This window comes from Portunus trituberculatus, chromosome 46, assembly GCF_017591435.1.
Source record: "Portunus trituberculatus isolate SZX2019 chromosome 46, ASM1759143v1, whole genome shotgun sequence".
NCBI lineage: Eukaryota > Metazoa > Arthropoda > Malacostraca > Decapoda > Portunidae > Portunus > Portunus trituberculatus.
Genome location: NC_059300.1, coordinates 7,169,752 through 7,189,751, shown reverse-complemented (window position 1 = coordinate 7,189,751; position 20,000 = coordinate 7,169,752). Strand labels below are relative to the sequence as shown.

Below are 20,000 nucleotides of genomic sequence, written 5' to 3'. Positions count from 1 at the left end.
GAACAAGAACAAACAGAACAAGAAAAAAAAAAAGGTGAAAAAATTAATGCCATGATACAACAAAACACACACACACACACACACACACACACACACACACACACACACACACACACACACAGTAATACAAAGAAACAGGGAACAATTCACAGGAAAAGAGGGAACAAGTCGGTTAAGGACCAAACAACTGCCTCCTCCTCATCCTCCCCCTCCTGACCCCCCCTCCCATTCCTCTTTTGTTACCTCCTCTACCTACTACTACTACTTACCATCCTTATATTTATTCCTTGTTATCTAGGTAATTCGCTCCTCCTCCTCCTCCTCCTCCTTCTCCTCCTCCCACTATCACCCTCATCTTCCTCTTCTTACTTCTTCTTCATCCTCTTCCTCCTCTCACTATCCCTCCTCTTCCTCTTCTTTCTTTCTTTCTTTTTCTTCTTCATCTTTTCGTCTCTCTACCTCCTCCTCCTCCTCCTCCTCCTCCGTCTGTAACATGACAATAACTACAGAGCGACGACGAATTTCCGCATGACTTCTTGGGACCTAATTACACTCTCTCTCTCTCTCTCTCTCTCTCTCTCTCTCTCTCTCTCTCTCTCTCTCTCTCTCTCTCTCAATAAGTGTCTAAGGAGGGCTGAGAGACTTCCTCGTCAGCCCCTTCCGTTTGTCATTCACGGTCATTATTCTTCTCTCTATTCATCTCTCTCTCTCTCTCTCTTCTCTCTCTCTCATCTATGACCTCTTCTCTCTCTCTCTCTCTCTCTCTCTCTCTCTCTCTCTCTCTCTCTCTGACCTCCTTTCCATTTGTTCTCTTTGCTACGCCTTTCCTAATTCTTTCATCACTCTCCTTCCTTCCTTCCCTCCTTCCATTTAATCATCTCCATTCTACATGTTATCTTTTATTCTCTCGTGTCTTTAACTTCTCTATCTTCCTCCGAGTCATTTCTATTTCTTCTTATTTCTATTTCCTTCCTTTATTCGCTTCTCTCTATCATTCCTCGTTCATCTCTCATTCACGCCTCCCATACCCTCTTCCTCTCTTCCTCCCACTCCTCAATCATTCAATTGTCCATCATTCCCTCCATTCACCTCCTCCCATCTCTCTCTCTCTCTCTCTCTCTCTCTCTCTCTCTCTCTCTCTCTCTCTCTCTCTCTCTCCCCTCATCCACTCAATGTTTTCCTGTCCTCTCCTCTCTCTCTTTCTCTTTTCTTTCCTCTTTTCCTCTCTCATTCGCGGAGGAGGAGGAGGAGGAGGAGGAGGAGGAACTATTTAGATCTTTCATTTCCGGAGTCATTTTAATCCTCACAACGTCGCCATGACCAGGATCTGACTTACTACCAGAATATAGAAGTGAGTCAGTCGCGCTCTCTCTCTCTCTCTCTCTCTCTCTCTCTCTCACCTTAGTTCGAGACATTCCACCAAGCACCAGGATCTAAATAAGCACTTACTACCAGAATATAGAAGTGAGTCATATGATGTCCATCAAGGAGAGGTAGTCTCTCTTGCAGTCTCTCTGTCTCTACCAGAAGTCTCCAATCTCTCTAAACTCAATGCCTTGTAAATACTCAAACTTTGACAAGTAACTACCTAAATGGATTTTTTGTAAATCAAGATGGAGACTTTGTAAAACTTTCTTGATTTCAATTATTATTATTATTATTACTAACTCTTTGACAAAATTTTTTTTCTTTCTTTTTTTCTTTTTTTTTTCCTTCTTTACGTCCAGAGATATAGTAGGGAGGATAGCCGAGGTCATCATTATGTATGCATCTACCCTACACTTTCCCCTTTCTCTCTCTCTCTCTCTCTCTCTCTCTCTCTCTCTCTCTCTCTCTCTCTCTCTCTCTCTCTCTCTCTCTCTCCATTCACCAAACTCCAGGGATTTCATGACTCATCCTCGTTCTCCTCCCTCATCATTATCATCACCATCATCCTGTGCACCTTCATCATCATCTTCAAAAGTGACAGTCATCTATATACGTAGTTCCCAGCGTGAGATGTAGTGTTAGTCATCTCTGTATGTATTAAGCCGTCCTATATTCACTTAAACACCATGCCAGCTGCTTATCTGTACCGGTTTACATGTCTTTTTGCTACTGTACATTCCCTTTCCCTCTCTCTCTCTCTCTCTCTCTCTCTCTCTCTCTCTCTCTCTCTCTCTCTCTCTCTCTCTCATTATGTCATCATCCAGTCCTTCACCAAACCTGTTTTATCCATGAGTACATTTCCTACCTCCTTCCTTTTCCTATTTTTTTTTTTTATCTCTTTATAATTGTCTACCATCATTTATATTTCCTATCATCTGTTTTTATCTACATTTCCTCCCTTCGTTCTTTCTCCGTTTCCTCTCAACCTACTATCACATGCCCTTCTCCACTCTAGTTTTGTTTACATTTCTTTCATTCCTCTTCTCCTATTTTTTCTCTCTCTCTCTCTCTCTCTCATTCTATCATCCTTACTTCACACCAGATTTTTCTACATTCTCTCCTTAAGCGTATTCCTCTCTATCCTTCTTGAGTCAACCAATTTTTCTCTTCCTCTTCCATCATCCACTTTAATTATCGTGTCATCTTTCTGTACACCTTCCCCACACCATATTTCTCTACATATCTCCTCTTAGTTCATTCCTCTCTATCCTTCTTACAACATCCATCTCTCTTTATACCTTCCATCATCAACCTAAATCCTTGTGTCATCTTATCTTTTCGTCTGTCTATCCTATATTCACCTTCCCCACACAAGTTTCCTCTACATTTCATCCCTATCACTTATCCATCAACTCTCTCTCTCTCTCTCTCTCTCTCCCTCACACACCTAAATCCTCGTCTTTTCTAATGCTCTCGTCTATCTGTCTATACGTTCACCATTCTTTTCCAGTGACTGCCGTGATTCTGTCAGTCTTATTATGGTGAGTTTGTCTGTGAATTATTACGCCACGGCTATTTATAACCATGACAAGGAGAGATGAGGGCTTACGTAAAAGGATTAGAAATGATACTAACAATAACAGGCTCTCATATCTCTCCTATGCTGCCTGCCTGACTTTTACTACTCTACATGGGGATGCTTGTGGGTGATATAGGAGAGTACAGTGGAAGGATACTCCCCACTATCTATATTTGCACTGCCTGGTGGTTGGGATGGGATAGTAAAGTGGAAGGAAAGTCCCCTACCTACTCATGCTTATATACTATTCTACCATGGCAGTTTCAGTTCTAGTCATACGTGTTAAAAAGTAATAAAAGTAATGACTAACTGAATATTGAGTTTAGGGCGCCAGAATACAGTGTCACGAGAGAGAGAGAGAGAGAGAGAGAGAGAGAGAGAGAGAGAGAGAGAGAGAGAGAGAGAGAGAGAGAGAGAGAGAGAGAGAGAGAGAGAGAGAGAAACACAGAAAGCAACACGTTAAAGAGGATACGATCTAATTTCCCCTGATTTGATTTTTTTTTTTTTTTCATACCTTTGATTTTTTCCCGTTAATTAATTCATTTCTTTTTCTGAGTGTTGTCATATTTGTGTAGCTTGTGACCTTGGGATGAAACGAGGAATAATGATGATAACAATATTTTTTTTATTTTATCTATCTCCCTTTTCTACTAGTCTCTCCGCCTCCCCCTCTCTCTCTCTCTCTCTGAAGTGTCGAGGTGTGTGACCTAGGCTTCCCTGCGGCCCCGTCATGCCTGTCCTGACGGAGGTGGCGAGCGGCCGTGCGCAGCGTGGCGAGGCACGGATGTTGTGCTCTAAATATTCTTTCTATCTCTCTCCTTTAGACTGTTTCCACGACGCCACGATCCAGCACTCTCTCTCTCTCTCTCTCTCTCTCTCTCTCTCTCTCTGAAGCTTCTCTGTCACCACCATCTCAGCAGCCTCTTCTCCTCTCATCTCTCCCTTCACCACTACAACCACCACTTAAACAGGCCTACCACCACCACCACCACCACCTAACCATCATCGTTTTCCTTCTCACCACCATTCCAGCCACTAGCTAACCACCATCCTGTAGCATCCTCCTTCCTGCCTCTCTCTTTCTCATCACCACTAACACCATTCCTACCAGCACCACCACTACCATCACCAAAACACAGCCGCTTAATCACCATCTCCAGCTGCCTTTCCCCATCTCTCTCTCTCTCTCTCTCTCTCTCTCTCTCTCTCTCTCTCTCTCTCTCTCTCACATCAAAAACAACAAAAGTATGACCGTCACCACCCCCGCAACCCTCTCGTCACTCACCTCTCCCCCCTCCTCCCCCTCCCACGTCTCCCCACAATCCGACTGACAATACAGCCTCACATCCTCCCTCCCTCCACCTTCTCTCCTTTCCTCTCCCTCTCTGACCCTCATGACTCACTCTCTCACTTTCCCTCCACCACCACCACCACCACCACCACCACGGCTACTGACTCGTGCTTCCTCTCCCTCTCTCTCGTCCCCGTGTTCTCATCGTCCCACCACTCAATACTGTTATTTTAATGAGTTTCTTGATGTTTGGTTCTTCTTACGTGAGCTAGCTACACCTGTATTTTTGTTATTGTCTTTTCATCACGTATACACCTGTTTGGTTTGGTCACTAACTGTTACTTCTTTCACACCTGGTTTCCTGTTTCCGGCCGGCTATTATGCTATACACTTGTCACGTTCTATGATGTTTGTACCAGTACGCCTTGTAATTTCGCATGATTCTGCTTATCATAATCAGTACTACGCACCTTCCATGTACCAACAGGTGTGCGTGCCTGATTGCAGCGTCTTTACACCTGGTTCCCGCTGTCTTCAATTTACAACTTACACCTGTCTCACTCCGGTTACTTAAACTGTTACGTATATCTTGAATGTAGTATCAAACCTGTTCCTGGAGCTGTCACATCTGGTTCCCGCTCTCTTTAATACACATCGACACCCTCTTGGAGTTCATAACAGTACATCTAGCAGTTCTCTCTAATCCCAGTAACTTTTTAACTGTCATGCGCGGCTGTAGTGAGAAGTGGAGTAGCATTCAGTAAATACTTCCAATGTTTAGCGCTGTCTACCTTAATCTGGAGTCCTCTGAAATGCTAAGATTAAGTTTGTGATAGCATTAAGTGTCAGTAGAACAGAAGATTTATTATTGAGGAAGAAAATAAAATCTAATGAAAGTAAATCTGTCTGGTATTTTTACATATGGCCATGACTGTGCATATATACAAGTACAAACCAAAATATCAACTTTCGGATATTGTAAGGTGTCAGATCAGGGAGCATGGCAACACTGTATACCCCACATTTCTAACCGTGACTTTAACTACCACGTGTCTACAGCTGGATCTCATGTCGGAGTGTTTGCAAGTACTTTGTCACGGTTCTCTATGAAGTACCCACATCTGACACTGCATCGATGAGATTACATTGCTACACTAAATGATTCTCCTCGTATCTCGTTCAGTAACTCCACTCCTACATCGATCAAGGTAATCAGCGGGCACTTTAACCCCTTCAGTAGTGGGACGCATTTTTAACTTGAATTTTGAGTATGATTAGATGATTCTATTGACATTAAGAAGGATCTACGGAGATCAGAAAATTAATGGCCACAGTCTTTACTACTCTAATCCCCACATAAGTATCTGAAGCTGTATAAAAGCACCAAATACTAAGTAGAATGAATATGGAAACGCGTCCAGTTACTAAAGAGTTTAAATAACAGCAGTTAAATGTACAGTACCGCATCTGTTACCTGTCATTAACCCAAACTGTCCTTATATCGAGTTCCCTATCTCCAAATCACCTCCAGACACTTACTAACAACACGTAAATATACAGCACCTACTAATGCCTGTCTTCAATGCACCTTACACGTACACTTACTTGTGGTTTACCAGTTATCATACCTTGTACGAACACACCTGATCTCCCTCTCCCTCTCTCTCTCACGGGATGAAGTGTGCAAAGTGAAGGGAGAGGAGTGAGAAGGCGGAGGGTGTGTGAAAGGGACACTGTTGGATAAAGGAGATGGAGAAGAAAGGGTAGAGTGAGGATGAAGGAAAAGGACAGGTAGGAGAGGAGAAGGAGAGGGAGGGTTTTAAAATGGAAGGGTGAGGTGGAAAGGGAAGGAGAGATTACTGGCTAAAAGGAAATGGGTAGAGAAAAAGGGTCAAGAGAGAGAGAGAGAGAGAGAGAGAGAGAGAGAGAGAGAGAGAGAGAGAGAGAGAGAGAGAATAAAAATGGAGACAGTGAAGGAAGAACACGGAGGAAACAAAAGAGGGAAAGTAGAAGAGGGAGACAAGGGGTGAAAACACGATAAGGAGAAAGAGGGGAAGATGAAGAGGAAGAAGGAAAAGAAAGGGTGCTTAGGACAAACAAGACAGGGAACAAGTAGAGGGGAGCGAGAGAAGAGGGGAGGATACAGATCAAAAGTAAAGGAGCAAGAGAGAGAAAGAGAGAGAGAGAGAGAGAGAGAGAGAGAGAGAGAGAGAGAGAGAGAGACTATGGAATCTTTATCGCTTGAATTTCTCACCGCATCCACCACCACCACCACCACCACCACCCCATCACAAGGACACCTCCACTACCTGTTATTGCCTGTGTTGTGGCCCTAACCAGTCACCCGCGGGAACCCTGAAATCGCCACAGGTGGGAATCTCACGCGGGGCACCATTCATACTATTCCTTCCCCCCCTCTCTCTCTCTCTCTCTCTCTCTCTCTCTCTCTCTCTCTCTCTCTCTCGTTTATCCATATCGTGATACTGACGGTTCTCATTTCCTCTCGATATTTTAGTAGTAATGTAAATATACGATAGTTTCTTAAAAGATATGTCTTGTTATAACAGACACAGACACACACACACACACACACACACACACACACACACACACACACGCACACGCACAAGAGCGTAAGGAAATAAGAAAAGTTCCAAGAAACCGCCTAATTTTCTTTCAAGCTTTTCTTTATGACTTGCCACCAACACCCACACACACACACACACACACACACACACACACACACACACACACACACACACGGATTAATACAACACTTCTCAATATCCCCAGTCCCTGAAAAACAACGATTCTTTTCTAGAATATAACATCACGTACAAATGAATCGAAGTATAAAAGGCAAGAAACAAATATGCCACACCAATACTCAGCAAGAAACCAACAAATGAACGCACGCCAATGAATACACACGTAAGAGATGAAATCAGATATATACAGAGCTACCTGCGAGCACCTGCCACTAATTGGGCCTGACAAAGACAGGTGAGGGGGCGCAGGCAGGAAGACAGCGAGTGAGCAGTGGTGTGAGGGGGACAGTCTGGACCGTGGCCACTCCCCATGTTTGGTCCAGTGAGAATAGGCACTGTGTATGATGATGATGATGATGATTGATGTTCAGATAGGTAGAGAGATACGTAGACAGATATGTAGATAGATGAGCAGATAAATAGATAAATATAATCTGATAGATGCAATTAGAAGCTTAATAAATCAGAATGTATTAGATATAGTGTTGTTTTCCGGGTTTTTTTTTCTACATCTGTTCTCTTCAAAGTCTCTCTCTCTCTCTCTCTCTCTCTCTCTCTCTCTCTCTCTCTCTCTCTCTCTCCCCCTCACGAAACAGCAAAACTAACAGGAAACAAGCAACCAAAACTTCTCGAATCTTGTGTGTCGGTAGGAAAACACCATTACATCGGACCCACTTTCCTCCCCCACATCAATTTTTCCTAACACCACCACCACCACCACCACCACTACCACCACCAATAACAACACCACCACTACAACCAATACTATACATCACCCTGCTATCATTACAACAAAGAACATTCTTCCTCCACCAACACCACCATCACCAACACCATCAACAACACCACCACCAATATCATAGATCACCCTAACCACCATTACAACACAGAACACTCCATCACCACCACCACCACCACCATCAATAACAACACCACCTCTATAACCAATACTATATACACCACCCTAGCCACTATTACAACATAGAACACTCCATCACCACCACCACCACCACACAACACCACAACAAAACATCTCTCCACCACCACCACCACCACCACGACCACCACTACCTGAATACAATAACCCTCACCCTAACCGCCCTCTCTACCACCACCACCACCACAGCATCACCACCACAACACCATCAATACGCGGGGAGTCTTGCACCCTCGAGCGGGGACCATCAATTACAATAAAGGCGAGAAAGACCCAATAGCCTTACACACGCCCACGCCTTGCCCCTGCTGAGGAGGAGGAGGAGGAGGAGGAGGAGGAGGAGGAGGAGGAGGAAGAGGAGAAAAAGGAAAATACCAAGAAAATAAAAGGATGAGACGAGGATGAGGAGGAAGGAAAAAGGAAGATAATGACAATAATAAGACAAAGAGGAAAGAGAAAAGATGCCAGCACGGGAGGAAAGAAAGGAGATAAGTAGAGAAAAGAAGAATGATGAAGGAAAGGAAAGGAGAAAAAGGTGGAAGCAAAAATGGAAGATAAGGATAATGGGGCAAATGAATAAGAGATGATGGAGAAGAAGCAGTGGAGGAGGAGGAGGAGGAGGAGGAGGAGGAGGAGGAGGAAGAAGAGGAGGAAGACGAAGAAGAGAGATAGCACAAGAGATGAGCTGGATGACAAGGAAGAAGAGGAAGGTTAGAGGAAGAGGAGGAGGAGGAGGAGGAAGAACCTTTCACAACAACATCCCATGAATATGCTGATATACTCCATTAAAACTCAACAAACGAGAGAGAGAGAGAGAGAGAGAGAGAGAGAGAGAGAGAGAGAGAGAGAGAGAGAGAGAGAGAGAGAGAGAGATTCCACAGGTCAAGTATTTCTGGTATGTTGGCATGTAATATTAAAAGGTAGGTAAGCTGTGGTTCGCAAAAGTATTTACGAATAAATCTGTGACATACCTGTCTGTCTATCTATCTATCTGTCTATCTTTCTATCTTTCTATCTGCACGGTGTTGGAGCGTAGGGAGGTTAGCAGAGACTCCCCAGCCCCTGTTTACTGCCAGAACGCCCACCTCCTGCAGCAGGTGAGCGGCACGGACAATAGCGGACAGGGAGGGCAAGGTAATATAGGGAGGGAAGGTGGGAGAAAGGTGGGAGAGAGGGCATGGTGGGACAGGGCAGGGTAAGATAGGGAGGAAATGGAGAGAGAAGGAAGCAAGGAATGGGAGAGAGGTGGCATGATAGAGAGAGAAGGAAGGAAGGATGGAAGCAAGGAAGGAAGACAGTGAAGGAGAAGAGAAACATAGGAAAACGGAAAAAAAGGAAGGGATAGAAGTAGAAACTGGAAGACAGAGAAAGACAGTGGAGGAAGAGAGGAAGGATGGAATAAACAGAGGAGAGGGGAGAAAAGAAAGACGAAAGGGAGGAATGTAGAAAGGAAAGGAGAGAAGAAAGCGACCAATAACGGAGGAAGGTAGGGAGAGAAGAGGAGGGAAGGAAGGGCAGAGGAAAACAATAAGATCAAGAAATCCTCTCCCTCTCGTTCCCTTTCTCTCGTCTTTTCTTATTAATCTCTTTCTTCCTCACATTTTTTTCCTACATTCTCACTGTCACTAAAAATTCTGCTTCCCTCTCTTTCTCTTCCTTTTCTTTACGTTTCCTCACTTCACCTTAACCTAACTGCTTTCTCTCTCTCTCTCTCTCTCTCTCTCTCTCTCTCTCTCTCTCTCTCATACCTCAGTAGTCACCCACCACCAACCGACTTCCTTACAATCCCACAACCACCACCACCACTCCTACTCATGCCCTCTCCCTCTCTCTCTCTCTCTCTCTCTCTCTCTCTCTCTCTCTCTCCAACCACCCAACGACCATCACGCACGTCACCTTTACTCCTCGCCCCCTCTCCTCTCCTCTCCCTTCAGCCAATCCCACCCCCCTCACTCTCTCTCTCTCTTTCTTGCCCTCCTCCTCCTCCTCCTCCTGGTCTTTCCTTCCTAATAAGTATTCTCTCTTTACTCTCATCCCACCAGTCACCACTCCTTCACGTTTCCTCTCACTGACTCCCCTCCCCACACCCCCTCCCCCTCCTTCTCCCCCTGCAACACCTGATAGTCGCCAAGGACACTCGTGACCACCTGCGGGCAATGAGATCTGCGTCGCGGCAGCTTCACCACAACTCGCTTCGCCTCTGTCTCGCTTCGCCTCCTCCTCCTCCGTTACTGAGAGAGAGAGAGAGAGAGAGAGAGAGAGAGAGAGAGAGAGAGAGAGAGAGAGAGAGAGAGAGGAAGGGCAAGGAGGTGGACAGGGATGGGTGGAGGGGGATGTGTGTGTGTGTGTGTGTGTGTGTGTGTGTGTGTGTGTGTGTGTGTGTGTGTGTGTGAGAGAGAGAGAGAGAGAGAGAGAGAGAGAGAGAGAGAGAGAGAGAGAGAGAGAGAGAGAATGTATACGCGTGTGCTGTGCGTGTGCGTGTGCGTGTGCGTGTGCGTGTGTGTGTGTGTGTGTGTGTGTGTGTGTGTGTGTGTGTGTGTGTGTGTGTGTGTGTGTGTGTGTGTGTCCTCATCTCACCTGTATTACCTCCTCATTACACTACATTATCCAGGTAAAACACAAACTGATATTCCTTTTAAGCTTCCATCACACACTGCGTTAAAAGTTGAAAAGTCTGTAATATAAGCAACAGTGTAGTGGCAGCGCAGTGGACGGGAGCGGAGAGGCGATGGCGGGGGTGGAAAGGAAGGAGCAAAGGTAAGAGAACAAAGGTGAAGGGAAGGACAGGTGAGGGATGAAGAAACTGGAACTGGTGGAGATAAGATAAGGAAAGGTGAGAGGAAGGAAGAAAGGTAAGAAAGACTGCGAGGTAATGAGGGATGGCGGTATGCTGAGAGAGAGAGAGAGAGAGAGAGAGAGAGAGAGAGAGAGAGAGAGAGAGAGATTCGCTCGTGCCTTCCCGTAATCAGTGCGTGCTGAGGGCGTGGCGAGGAGGAGGAGGAGGAGGAGGAGAGATGGAATAAGAAGATAAAGAATCGTGATGAAAAACAAACATTAATGAGTGAATAATGCTAGAAGCTGAGAGAGAGAGAGAGAGAGAGAGAGAGAGAGAGAGAGAGAGAGAGAGAGAGAGAGAGAGAGAGAGTGTGTATCATGTGACCTTATCCAAGTCCCTAAATCTTCCCCAATACCCTGAAAAGCCCGAAAAAGAAGCTCGGGCCACTACAGACAGAACTCCCGGCAAGGTTGAGGCGAGAGAAGCCGTGTAAGAGAATGAATGAATGAATAAATGAATAAATAAATGAATATATGATAAGCTGGGATGAGCCTTGGTATTTCTCTTTTCTCACGTACTCCCGTTTTGGTTTGGTCCTCTTTATCTACTCCTTACTCCACCCTCACTCACCCTGATCCACTCCGTCAATCTCTTTACTCTAATCCAGCGTTACTTCCTCCTCACTCTGATCCATGCACTGTAAATTTCTCAAACTGATCCACTCTCACTCTCTCTTATCCTGATCAACGCATCCTTCCTCTTTCTGAACTCAATTTCTCTCTCTTTCATCCACTCTTCCCTCCCCTGCAGTCTCATCTCCTCACTCTCATCCTTACCCCATTCTCCCTCCCTCATCCTACTCCACATTCCTTGCTTCACCAATCCTTGTACCGTCCACCATACCCTTCCTGCACTCTATTCACTACCATACACCCTGCCACCCTCCCTATGTCCTTCGTCCCTCATCCTACCCATGGGAGCCTTTCACTCCTCACCCTACCCATCCTCCATCTTTGCGCATCCATCCTATTCTTATTATATTCTACTCACTAAAGGCTTTTCTCTCTGTGTGTCTCGTCACGCCCCTACCAGCCTCAGCAGCACCGATAGCACCGTCACCTCGCTGCCGCCAACACCTCCTCAATATTTGGGGTCACATGTCAACAAAAGTCTTTCCCTTTCTATGTAATGTTATTTGGCGCGGCGGGCGGAGGGGTGCAAGGCGCTGCGACCTTCCCTTCTCCCATCATGCTGCCATAGCGTCCAAGAAAATTGTATTTGCAAAATCATGAAAACTTAAAAGCAAGACTCTCCCTCGCACTTAATTGAAAAGTCTAAGCGGACTCCAAACATTTAAAGTTCCTCTTGGTAGTTCGTGTTGAAGTTTAAGGCTTAATACTGTTGAGATACAAAATATTCCTAAAAAAAAAAACATTTCTCATATTGGAAAAATGTTTAGCAGCATTCTGCCTTCGGATCGGAAAATCTTATGAAATAGTTATGAATCGGAATAGAAGTTAAGGCCAGCAGCTTTTCTCAAAGTCTAACGCTGAGGCAAGGCCATGGAAAAAAAAGGAGAAAAATAAAACTTTAAATTGGAGGCGGCTTCAGTCCACCACCCTCATCACCCACCAACTCCTGCCTGGCCTTTCCGCCTTCTCAGGATGGCGGTGCCTGGCGACTCCCTCCCTGACCCTCCTGCAAGCGGGACGAGACGTGCTCCACGCAGAGCACACTGACACCCGCTCGTTATTACTGATGACATTTTACTGACACACGAATCGACTTACGACACTGCACTCAATACAGACAAAGAAGCCCATGTTAACTTGAGCCTCAGCACAGCGTCTGCTACCGCTCATCTCCTCCCCCTCCCCGGCCACCTAAAGGACCCAGAAACCTGCGGGCCGTGAATAGCCTCTCCGTAAGTAGCTTCTATGAATAAGACTGAACCCGAGGCCGCACCGGGTGGGTGGGTGGCGGCGGCGATGGTGGTGGTGGTGGTGGTGGTGAGGGTGTGGCTGTAGTAACGGTGAGGATTGGTATGGGTGGGGCGTGGCTGTAGAATTGCTGGTGGGAGGTGAGTGGTGGTGACGGTGGTGGTGAGAGGGTGTGACTGTGGTGTAGGTGATGGTGAGGCGTGGCTGTATTGGTGGTGAAGATAACCTACACGTGGTGGTGGTGGTGGTGGTGTACCAATAATCTGACCACGAATTCGATTTAAGCAAGTATTTGATGAGAATTTCAGCCTGGGAGAGGTTCCGGAAGTGGTGGTGGTGACGATGGCTGGGAGGCAGCAGGGATGAAACGGGAGAGTGACATGAGAGGACGAGAGAGAGAGAGAGAGAGAGAGAGAGAGAGAGAGAGAGAGAGAGAGAGAGAGAGAGAGAGAGAGAGAGAGAGAAATCGAAACTAGGTATAAATCTAATTTGCAACAGAGTAATTAAAATCTACATTAAATTATTCCGTTGCTGGAATGGGAAAAGTTGTTGAGAGAGAGAGAGAGAGAGAGAGAGAGAGAGAGAGAGAGAGAGAGATATAACAATCTCGGCAGCTAACCTACTTATCACTCTATCACAATACTAAGATGTCAACACCATTATCAGCACCATTACGTATTCTAACCTGTATAAGCAACCCTGTCATCACTACCACCATCACCACCACCACCACCACCACCAATCATCATAATCCACAACGTCTCTGTCATCATTCCCACAATCCACATCACCATCACCACCACAAGCACTATCATCATCCCCACCTACATCACCACAACTACACCACAATTCTTAAACCTATCACACGCATCACCAAATCATTCCCAGCATCTCTCTCTCTCTCTCTCTCTCTCTCTCTCTCTCTCTCTCTCTCTCTCTCTCTCTCCAAACAGGGCTTAACACCAGAAAACTCGAGACCGACAGAGAAGGACAGGCAGGCAGACAGGCAATCACACCAGCCCGTCACTCCCTGTACAACCCACGCCCGTGAAACTTGCAACACGCCACACACACACACACACACACACACACACACACACACCAGAATAGAAGGAAAAGGATGGGAGGAAAGGGAACAGTAAATAAAAGTTAAATAGGAAGAGCTATAGAGAGAAGGAAGAAAGAAAGAGAAGAGACAAAGAGAAGAACGAATGGATGAACGGACAAATGAACGAACGAACAAAAGGAAAGGATAGGAGCAAGTGAAAAAAAATAACAAATAAAATAGGAAAGGAGAGAGAGAGAGAGAGAGAGAGAGAGAGAGAGAGAGAGAGAGAGAGAGAGAGAGAGAGAGAGAGAGAGAGAGAGAGAGAGAGAGAGGGGCAAAGCTAATTTCATACACAATATCCAACGTTCTACCTACAATAATTAATCCAGAGTTAAGAGCCATCGTAAGTAACATTTCTATTAATTTAGAGCACAGAGAGAGAGAGAGAGAGAGAGAGAGAGAGAGAGAGAGAGAGAGAGATAACATATTCCGGGGGGGAGGAGGAAAGCTAATACGATTCACGGACAGAGTATTAACAGTGGGGCATATACCTTTCCCTCTACCCTCCCTGCTCCCTCCCAGCCACCACCACCACCACCACCACCACCACCACTACTATACCTATGAAGTACCACACACCGAGGGTCACTATTTCCTCTTAGTAGCCTAATGGATGGGTACAATAGGAGCCTCCATTCACAGATAATAGGACGTGGAAGTACAGACACTGCTAATTAAAAGCCATGTTTTATTTTTTCTTCTTGATTCTAATATAAGCATGAAAATTTAAGTGGGGAGGTGAAGGGATGGGAATATGAGAGAGAGAGAGAGAGAGAGAGAGAGAGAGAGAGAGAGAGAGAGAGAGAGAGAGAGAGAGAGAGAGAGAGAGAGAGAGAGAAACAGAGAGAGAAAGAAAGAAAGAAAGAAAGAAAGAAAGAAAGAAAGAGAGAGAGAGAGAGAGAGAGAGAGAGAGAGAGAGAGAGAGAGAGAGAGAGAGAGAGAGAGAGAGAGAGAGAGAGAGAAAGGATGAAAACAGATGGAACATACATACATACATACACAGCATCCCTTGACCTTTTCACGAATAAATTGAAAGCGAAGTTTAAAGAAATCCATCTTGACCTCAGGCGGTAAGAGGGGAGGGAAGGGATGGAGGGGGAGGAAGGTATGCAGAGGAGGGAGAAAAGGGAAGGAAGGAAAGGAGAGAGAGAGAGAGAGAGAGAGAGAGAGAGAGAGAGAGAGAGAGAGAGAGAGAGAGAGAGAGAACTATACTGACTCACCAGCACTCCCATTCTCTCCTCTCCCTTCCACCCCGTTCTTTCCTCCTCTCCTCTCCTCTCCCCACTACCACCACCACCAGCAGGAGCCACGTGCCGCCCAACTGTCACGTCCCAACAAGTGCAGCCAGACGCGGATCTATTTAATTCCCTCAAACATTCAACACCATTCCTCTCAGACTGATAAAAGATAAGATTTGCTGATAACGAAAGAAAAGCTGCTACCGTTTTCTCAAGAGCACAATAGAAAACGTAGCACAAGGGTATTAAATAATCTCAGAATGCTTTAGAAGAGATGCCAGTCAGTAGTACTCACCAATACCGCTGCTCGTGTTATTTTGACAGCGCTGGTTGTGGTGGCGGCGCTGCGCTATTACTAATGCTGTTTATTTATTCATTTGTTTAAGGGCGACAGGGAGTGAATTGATGTGGTGATTAAAGAGGATGATTAAAAAAAAAAAAAAAAGGTGGAGGGGGCAGTAAAATGGTGGTGGCCTTTCTTTTTTTCTTTTCTTTTTTTTGTGTGTGTGATGCGTTCGACATCTATTTAGTTTGGTATACGATGGGTCTCTCTCTCTCTCTCTCTCTCTCTCTCTCTCTCTCTCTCTCTCTCATAAGGTTGTCCCTCACAGCTGATGGCAGACTGACTCCCGTATATCCATCCCTATCTCCCCCCACCCCCATCTCCCACCGTCACCACCGTCACCCTTCCCTTCACACACTCCCTCTCTCTCTCTCTCTCTCTCTCTCTCTCCTCCCATGTCCAGGTGCACGCTAATAGTATCGATCAGCGGACAACCCACCCAGCTCTTGTTTCACCCTATACTTCCGCTGACTCGTGCCCAGCTGTCAATAACATGTAGATAAATATACTTCTTTTATGCTCCACGATACCAAATTTTCTCTTATTTCCCGTAACGGAGGAGGAAAGTAGATAATGTAGTTACAGGAGTGGTCTGTAAGAATGAACTGCACGGGAGGGGGAGGTGAGAGAACAAGAAAGGGAGGTATATGGGAGGAGGTGGATAAGGACGAAGGGGAGGTGGAGAGAAGGTGCAGTTTCGTGTTGTAAACCTAGGTGTTGTTTAGGGTGAGGCGAGGGAGAGAGAGGGAGAGGGTAACGTGGGGAAAGGAGGGTGTCGAGGGTTAGCTAAGGGTGAAAGGTGAGTATTTACGTGGCTCTCAATTACGTGAGTGAAGGCAGTAAAGGTAAAAGTAATGAGTTGAAGTAATAAGTTTGTGTTGGGATATTTTTGCTCTCTAAATGTTGAGATTGCTGGATGTTTTATTTTGTTCTTCGTCTCTCTCTCTCTCTCTCTCTCTCTCTCTCTCTCTCTCTCTCTCTGCACGAATCTAATAATCAGATCCTTGTTCAATAACCACCTCATTTCAAGACTCCGGCTGAAGACACAGACAGACACACAAAGAAAGAGAGAGCAACAACACTGCAACAGTATTACCAGATCCGAGGCGTGGCAAAACCTCACCAGTCTCTCCCTTACTGAACGAATAGGCGAGTGACGGTCATAGCTACAAGCCTTATTACAACAATAAGGTTTAGAGGTGAGAGAGGAAGAAGTAATGATTGTAACACTATCTCCTATTCGTTAATTTACTCATGACGGTTTAGATTCTTGGAACACACTTAATGGTGATTGGATGTGTGTGTGTGTGTGTGTGTGTGTGTGTGTGTGTGTGTGTGTGTGTGTGTGTGTGTGTGCGCGAGTGAGGCGGCGAGAAACATGAATTCCCTTGCAATAAGAGAAGGAAAAGGAGAAGCGGTATTTGCAAGTCGTGGAGGCAACATTCAAGCAGGCAAATACGTGTGTGTGTGTGTGTGTGTGTGAGAGAGAGAGAGAGAGAGAGAGAGAGAGAGAGAGAGAGAGAGAGAGAGAGAGAGGAGGGAGGGTTTCCGGGAGTGACAGATGGACAAGGAAGAAGAGGAAGGTATGAGTAGACGCGAAAAAATGTAGAGGAAAGGGAAGACGAGAAGAAAGAAAGGAAGAAGGGAGAGAGGGAGGGATAGGGAAGCGGAAGGACAAGGTAATGAAGAATATCTATCAGCTTCTCCTTCAACCTTCCTCTCTCGAACCAGAACACAAGAAAGGAAGCGAGGGGGGGAGGGAGAAAAAAAATGAAGGAGGGAATGTAGACAGAAAAAGGCTGCTGTCCATCAAGAACCTGCATTCCTCCTCATCGCATTACTTCCGCATTGCATTCCGTAGAAGTACAATAAAAAGAAAAAAAAAAAGCTGCTAATATCAACTTATGTCTCCTTTCCTTCCTTAGTCTTCTTTGTTCGACTATCAAAACAATATAAAGAAAAGGGCAGGAGAAAAGTTATCGTATTCGTCTTCTCCCTTCCGAAACTATACACAAAACGATCCACATGTTATTTCAGCTCCTTTTTCCTCCTCCTGCTCCACTGGCCTTCCAGCGGTGAAGGTGAAGGAAAAGGGAGAAAGGTGTATTTATTCCTCCTCTTCCTGCCCCTCCTTCTTCCCTTTCAGTACATCAAACAATCCACCTTTAATTTCCATCTCCGGCCTTAAATCTTCCTAAATCCTGCCGCTGAAGTGCTGGCTTAAGGGTGAATCCAAGTCACACACACACACACACACACACAAGGAAAGCGTAGTGAGGTAGGCCGCGACCTTGCCCTTCATAAGTAACACAGCTCTCAAGACCTCTTCTGGCACACACACACACACACACAGAGGCGAGAAGGTAAGCAGACAGACGAGCACTTGTAAGTCAGCCGCCCAGCCAGTCAGTCAATCTCGATATCCTATACCTAGAGTATAGACTGACTGCTAGACCTACACAATGCCCTACTCTATCATCCACTACCCCACCACCAACTTGTCCTGTCTGCCTCCCTCAGCCATCTACCCTGCCCTGACACACACACACACACACACACACCAGGACGCACCCACCGCGGCGGCACAAGGGCGGCATGACCATCACCAGAATCCGGTTTGTTCACAATCAAAGTTTCGGCGTTTAAAGATTCCGAAAAAGTTCACTAATTTCTGCATACACCACTTGGCAGGCGTTTTTCCCACTGCCGTCATGCGAGAGGAACACTTAGACTTAAAGCTACCATGAACATGTACAGGAAATATGACGTCTGAAGCGTGGAATCTGATTAAGAATGAGATGCCACTGGCGTTACCTCGGAGAACCGCAGCACACACCCACTTTCACTCACTACCAACACGCGACTGACGCCCGCCGCTGAGCCGCTCACTGCTGCCTGGGAGTGGGAGTCTGGGAGGCTCACAGGCCGCCGCTCATAGTTGCCACACCGCCTAAAACTTTAAATTAATTCCTCATGGCACTAATTATTCATCATTAATATGTTTCTTCATACAACTTAAGCTGCTGAGTTATAGTGCTAATTACTTTGAACTCAAATGAGGCAGTTGTTTCTCTCCACTCTCAGGAGGATGCTAGTTTAATGAAGCTGAGAAGCATTAGTAACTCGACTATAAGATGATGGTCTTATTTTTGTCAAGTGAATGTTCTTAGATTCTACTAAAGCTAATGAGTTCCAGTATCTTAAGAAAGGGAAGATCACTCACATCATTGCGAGGTTCAATGTAGTGATAATGAGCCTGAAAACACCACTCTCTGCAGGACTAAATAAAGAAGTAAAAACAGAGAGAAAGTACACTTGTGAATTATGATACGTGTCTGGAGCATGACCTAAGTTCAAAGATATCAAAGCGAAATATCCATAATGACGATTGATATCGGGAATTATAAGGATGAATATAACTTCTACAGACTACAGATGGTGACGTGCAGGGAGTGACAGGTGCCTCCCCTCACCCACTTCTGCGCGATGATACCAGCTGGCGAGGCGTTTCCTTCGTCCTAATATCAATAAAAAAAAAAAGTTTGTAAAGACGCTATCATGAATAGTCACAACAGCGAATAAGTTAGTAGAGAAGCTATCACAAAAGCAAGAATGGCAATGAAGATGCGAAGAAATATTTGAGCTTCTCGTCACTACAGCGCCATTACCTGCCCCTCTGACACCACAACAGCCATTACGTGTTATTATTCGTCAGTTGACATACATTTCAGAGGGTCATCATTATGTAACACTGAAACGGTGACTAGTTATGATGATATACACCTCCTGAAACATCTGAGACACGAGAGGGCGTTGCCACCACCACCACCGCCGCCGCCGCCTGACACACAGCAACACACCAATCTCCCTTCACACCACACCGCACGTAGGAAGCCAACTGTTTCCCTCTTTGAGCAACACTATAGAATGTAATGTGTGTGTGTGTGTGTGTGTGTGTGTGTGTATAATTCACCACGGTCGCCTGCTGGCCACCCAGCCAGTCTTCCCCATTACGGAGCGAGCTCAGAGCTCATAGACCGATCTTCGGGTAGGACTGAGACCATATCAACACACAACACACACCGGGAAAGCGAGGCCACAACCCCTTGAGTTACATCCCGTACCTATTTACTGCTAGATGAACAGGGGCCATACATTAAGAGGCTTGCCCATTTGCCTCGCCGCTTACCGGGACTCGAACCCGGCCCTCTCGATTGTGAGTCGAGCGTGCTAACCACTACACTACGCGGTGTGTATTTACCTAGTTGTATTTACCTAGTTGTAGTTTTACAGGGCCTGGGCTTTATGCTCGTGTGGCCCCGTGTGGTCTTCAAGGAACTCGATCCATTGTTTCTTTATTATTCTTTCAAACATCTTACATATTACACTAGTTAGTGATACCGGGCTGTAATTTAAAGGTTCTTCCTTCCTTCCGCTCTTATATATGGGAACCACCTCAGCTCTTTTCCATTTTACTGCTACTGTTCCATTTTCTATTGAGCATTTTATGATGATGTATATAGGACTTGCTATATTATAGTTCTTCCCTACATTCTTTCAGTATTCTGCCTGAGACTTCATCCGGTCCCATTGCCTTCTCTTCATCCAGTTCCTTCATTAACTCTTTTATTTCAAGATTGGTTACTTTAATC

The 20,000-nt window shown here is 45.6% G+C and overlaps 1 protein-coding gene across 1 annotated transcript in view; it reads right to left on the bottom strand.

Moving 5' to 3' along the window:
* Positions 1-18,209, bottom strand: part of LOC123520344 (protein sprint-like) — a 392,138-nt gene extending 373,929 nt beyond the window's left edge. The window contains exons 1-2 of the mRNA XM_045282574.1: positions 18,163-18,209; positions 15,301-15,366 (exon numbers count right to left, since the gene is read on the bottom strand). The gene's annotated coding sequence lies outside the window, so the exon portion shown is untranslated. The remainder of the gene's footprint in view (positions 1-15,300; positions 15,367-18,162) is intronic.
* Positions 18,210-20,000: the final 1,791 nt, after the last annotated feature.